This window comes from Elaeis guineensis, chromosome 13 (assembly GCF_000442705.2).
Source record: "Elaeis guineensis isolate ETL-2024a chromosome 13, EG11, whole genome shotgun sequence".
Classification (NCBI taxonomy): Eukaryota; Viridiplantae; Streptophyta; class Magnoliopsida; order Arecales; family Arecaceae; genus Elaeis; species Elaeis guineensis.
The window spans coordinates 63903539-63909538 of NC_026005.2; positions in this window are offsets into that span (position 1 = coordinate 63903539).

Consider the following 6000-nt stretch of genomic DNA (forward strand, 5'->3'; position numbering starts at 1 on the left):
CCAACTATTTTTGTTATGATCATAATTAAACCTAGTTGGTTATCACCAGATGCACTAACCAAAATCTTTGCTCAAGCCTCTTCTAGGTTTGTACAAATCCAATTCTAGGCTTAGATAAGCATATCCCTCAAGTTTCAATCCCAATTAAAACTTGTTATAAATAAAAATTTGAATACATAATTTAATACAAACTCAAAGCTCCTTAAAGAGAAAGTAAAGAGTTGTTGAAGCTCAATCTGAGGAGTTAGAAAGCTCTTGTAATAAATGCACTCTTCTTTTTCTTGAGAAATATTTGAATGCACAAGAAGTAAATGGTTCAAGTCGAAGCTCTCTTCTTGATTACTCACTTAATGCACAATAGAAATTTTTGGAGTTAATTGATCTACTCTCTTGTTTCCTTTGGTTCTTTTACTTTAGTCATGGCTTAGACACCTATAAATCCTCATTAATATGTCTAAAAGTAAGTTTCTAGCCATTAGAAGTTGAGAACTAGCCATTACAAGTGTTCTATGTAATTCTGAGACTTTTAAAAAGTCTAACCATTGGAGCTGTCAGCTGTAGTGGAGTCAAATCTAATAGATCTAGAGATAACTCGAGCTTTCCTTAAGTTGACTCTTGATCTTCAGGAGTCGACTCGAGATCTATTCATAGAAAACTCTCTCTATCTTTTCTCAGAGAGTCAACTCGAGAACTAGTCAAATTTGAGGTCTGTGCCGGTTGGCTCCTGTGTACCAGAGTCAACTCTGAAACTTTTTTAGTCGACTTGAAGCGTGTGCCAAAATTTCATATCATGCTAGAGTCAACTCAAATCTTTTAGGGGTCGACTCCAAGCCTTCTTCACTTGAAATTTTTATGGCTTGACCTCATTAAACTAGCTTCTTTGAGTCTTCAAAATGAAAATCTTGAGAAATCTTGAAATATGGCTCTTACTTTCTGAAATCTCTTCTCAAATAATTAACCAACTCATTAGTATTAATCATATACTCAAATATATTGTTATTTGTCAAAATCAATCCTAGGATCAACAATCTCTCCATTTTAATGATAAAAAAATCTTGAGTATATGCAAATAATGTAGCAATTTTTAAATACTTTTGGATTCAAAGACTTAAGTATATCATCAAGAATTGCTCAATGCATAACATAATAGAAATAGATCATTTCAAAGACATTTAACCTTTTGGAAACAAAGTTAGGGTCTATAGTCCTATAAATAATATTAGAGCAAAAAATTCATTTTTTTCGAACATTTAAGAGATTTATCATAATTCCAAGCATTAGGCAAGATTCTTGATCAAAAATTTAGAATGCTTATTAAGGATTCAGATTGGCCTATCAAAAATTTTGGTTTTCTTTATTGAAAAATCAGAATGCTATCAAAAATTCAGGTTTGCTAAAAATTCAAATTTGCTTCTTAAATTTTCATTTCTCCCCCTTTTTGCTTATCAAAAAATTCAGATTTGCTTAAATTTTCATTTCTCCCCCTTTTGGCTTATCAAAAGAAATTTCAGACAACTTATATTTTCAATTGTTGTTCTCCCCCATTTTGTTTATCAAAAAATTATCAATTCTTTGCATTATTTCAACATTGATACCATATGCCATACCATATTTTTCTCCTGCTCTTCATTAGTTTTTTTTAATTTCAACATAATTTTTATTTCAGTTATTGTATTTTTCTCCTCTTTTTTGTCATCATCAATAAGTGAAACAATCAAGCACATAAGGTGAACATGTAAGACAAGAAAAATATTCATTTCATTTAAAAAGTGATATTTTATATGATTGTACTATATATAAAAAATGATGTCTATAGCAATATAATAAACATCAATACATCAAACTAAGTAAGATAATAATGCCTAAAGGTAAAAAGAGTAGAAAACTAAAGCATAGACCTAAACCTAATCCTCATCAGAGGAGACCTTTAGGGTAGTGAAGGAGCCAGTCCTATAGAAGGAGATCCCAGTCCTCCTACTCCTAGTCTTGCTAGAAGGATCAATCATAGAAGATGGAAATTCTACATTCCTATTGTTGTGCATATGCACCCCAGGATGTGGGACAAGGAATACACCAGCAATACACTAAAGAAAGGCAGCTGCAAGAATCCCTCTTTGAAGATGGCGGCTAGGGTTTTGGCATGCAAAATAGAGAGAAGGAGAGAGAGATTGAGGGAGAAAAGATATTGTATTAGTTTCACAAAATATGTTATCATATATGGTTTATATACCCTAGGGTTTCCACACAAATCCTAATAAATCCCAGTTGAAAAACTCTCCGGACTAACCCAAATACATTCACTCAAATTCATATACACCCATGATCTAATCATGCACTCACCCCTTGAGTTAGTCCCCTTAAGACCCATCAAACCAGACCTTAAGACCCTAGGATCAAAACCAATCCTAGGCCCAAATAGAAATTTCACACTGTTTTGTTCCACGACTCGAGCCGACTCGATCAGACCCTGAGTCAACTCAACTGCCATGCCAACAGCATGTCATGAAATATTGCTCTCTATTTGACCTTCCAATTAGCTCTCTCAGGGGTTCGAGCCAGCTCGAGCTGATCTGAGTCGTCTCCTTCAAGATCCGAGCCAACTCCACTAATGGTAGAATTTCTTTGCTTGATTCCTCACTCCACCTTGCATCCCAAGTATCCGAAGCCCCAACCAAGCTCCTCGAAGTTCTCACCAGTACAAACCTTGAGCCTGTGGAAGCTATGCTCCATCTCCACCCTAGGACCCCTTCCGTCCTAGCAAACCTAGATTCTATCACTCTGACTCCACTTGGGGTCACCTCCAAGGCTATGAGGGCACCACAGAATCTCAACAATCTCCATCTTGGTGCCCTTAAAGCCTTGGCAATCATTGCTCTTCACCAAGTTCGATCCTCTGCATGACCTGACCAATGAGGAGTGAAACCAACTATGCAGACCTCCTCGTCATGACAATATACCTCAATCCTGAAGCTGTTCAAAAGATCGCCATTGCCTCTCTTATGGCTGAAAATCTCATCCTATGTCCGAGTACCTCTCTATTGGTCCTTTCATCAATGGCTATATCCACCACTAATTCAGTAGCTACATCCACTACTACCACCGACTCTACCTGTCATGATTTTCAGTGACTCCACCTATCACCGCTCCAATGGATCTAACCATTGCTGCTTTACCTGTGATTCCAACAGTCGTAGTTCCAATGATGCGGCCCATGGCTGTCCGTCACTATCCCAGTGGCTCCATTCACCACTGTGATCGTCGCTACTCCTGCAACACACTCCAGCACAGCATCAGAAACTCCTGAAGTGACTGCGGCTCCACTCCTCTGCCTCTGACCCTCCTATGGTTCAGGCTGGTGGAAGCCTCCTTGTAGGTCCCCGGGTCCTCCGCCACTAATGTAGCATCAAACTACGATGCATACACCTCTAGGCCATCTCCTAGTGCCCGCTCACCATTGCCCGAGCATTTGAAAAATTTCACCTTTCTCTGCACCTCTCCACCTAGAGCCCGTTCCATGGCCATGATCTTTCTCATCACCCATGAAGGAACCTCCCTCCGATGCTCCTCCTCCTCCATGTGTGGACATACCAATCCTTCGTGCTCCACCTCTTTGTGATTCGACAACCCCACAACTAGCAAATCAGATAAGCAAACCATCAACTATCCAATCTGCATCGACTAGACCTCCGACTGATCTTCTATGGCTAAAGCAATCACCTCGGCCTCTCTGGATACAACAGATCCCTCCAACTAGTATAAATAACTCCTCAGCCTTTTCCCTCTCATCACAATCCTATCATCCTTGAAAACATTTAGCACCCCTGACTTATTTTTGAAGGTACAACCCTTTTCCTCCAAGTACCCAAGTGATACTACGCTCCTTCTAAAATCAGGGACATGATGCACATCTGTCAATATCTACACCCTCCCATCAAACATCCTCAACTTGATGGAATCCACTCCTGCAACACCATAAGATCTCCCATCTCTAAGTATCACTCGTTATCCTTCACCCACCTATGTGTAAGAGGTGAACCACACTCGATGAGGTGTACAGCAATAAAAGCTAACCGAGTCTAATACCCAATAATCTGCCTCCTTCCTATGTCCAGCTGACAACATTAGTAAATCATCTGATACATCACTCTCAACCACTGCACTGAACGACTCCGACTTGGAACTTTCTCCTTTTTTCTTCCTCTGTGGACAATCTCTCCTCAGGGACCCTAACTTCCTGCACCTGTAGTGTTGGAGCACGATCCCGGCTCCTCCCATGGACCTTGGGTGTAGCAGAACCAGCAACGAAGAAATCTGAAGACTTCTGGACTCGATCGAAGGCCCTTGACGAAATCAGCCTGGTTGTTGTCTTCTTCGTCAGCCTTTTGTTCCAGATGAAGAACGCCTCTAAGATCATCTCTAAAAAATTCAAGATCTGGTACCCAACTAGATCAGGCCTGGACCGAGGTCTTCCAATTCATAGATCTTGAATCGGGGTGTTCTAGATAGGAAAGAAGGTAGATAGAACCAGACCTTGCAGATCTGTCCTGTTGCAGCCTTTCCTGTAGATCTGTTGATGGAGATCTCACCCGCACCTCAAACGACCTCAGATCAACTCCAGATCTGAGAGAAACTTGTACCAACCTCGTAGCAAGAGATTTCAAGTCCTGGACCTGATGTTTGGATGGCTGCAAGAGAGGGAGAGGCAATATGGTTGGCGGTACAAAGGGGGAGGGGCTCAAAACCCTAGCGCCTCCCCTGCTTTTCCTGCCTTCTATGGACCTGGTGGCAAGAAACCCTAGGGTTTCTTGCTCCTGGGGCTTGGAGAATAGCTAAAGAGAGAGGAAGAAGAGAGAGAGAGACTTGGGAGAAAGGGTTTTCGTATTCCTTGGCTTAATCAAACTTATACAGTGCATGTATATATAAACACAGGGTCAAGTGACCCAAACCCAAAACTTCCTTGACCAACTCTATGAGAGATTAGGTTAACCCAAGCCCATGTACACCCATGACTCGACCTAATCTCACCTATCCTAGGCCCAGACCTGGCCCATAAAGAGTTGGTCCCTTGAGGCCCACATAACCTAGACCTCAAGAACCCGAAAGGCCCACAACCTTTCAACCTAGGGCCCAACTAGCCCTAGAGCCTCCATGAAGCCCTCATGAATGATGGACCTTGGCCTTAGCCTTGGTCCCCTGGGCCTTAGGCACACCACCTGGATCACAACATGTAGCACCATACCTCCCTATTATCCTTAGGAGATTTCAATCTCCCCACTGCCTCACGTCTATCCTTTCCCCTCCTAGGCCTCTCACTAACCACCATGGTGTTTAGGAAGACCTCCATACTACTTCTCACCATCCGCTCCCTCTGCTCGTTTATCTGAAGGACCAACACTATCTCCTCATAGATCAATGACTCCTTTACGTGCAATAAAGTTGTCACTAGAGGATCAAAGCTTTCGAATAGTGAGCATAGCAATAACAGGGACTTGTCCTCCTCCTCCAGAGCCACACTCAAATTAAGTAAATTGGTATTCAACTAGTCAAACCGCTGAATATGCCCTAGTATATCTCCACCTTCTTCCATCCGAAGGTTATAGAGCTATTTTTTCAGCATAAGTTTGTAGCACATGTTCCTCTCCATGTACAGAGTGTGCAATTTTGACCATAATTCCTTGGACATCTTTTCTTTCAGCACATTGTACAACATCGAATCAGTCAAGCACCATCGAATCAGCGAACAGGCCTTCTTTTCCAAAAAACTCCAAGCCCGATATATCATCCCCTCTAGCTCTTTCTCTAAAGCTAGATCCAGCTCCTGCTGAACCAATAGATTCTCTACTTTAGTTCTCCACATCAAGAAATTTTTTTCTCATCAAACTTTTCAAAATCGATCTTCATCTCGTCGCTCATGATGTCTCAAACCACAATCACAAACAATGTAGATCTGATTAAAGGAAGAATACCTTGATAGGAAACCTGACAAAGAACCTCGCTGAT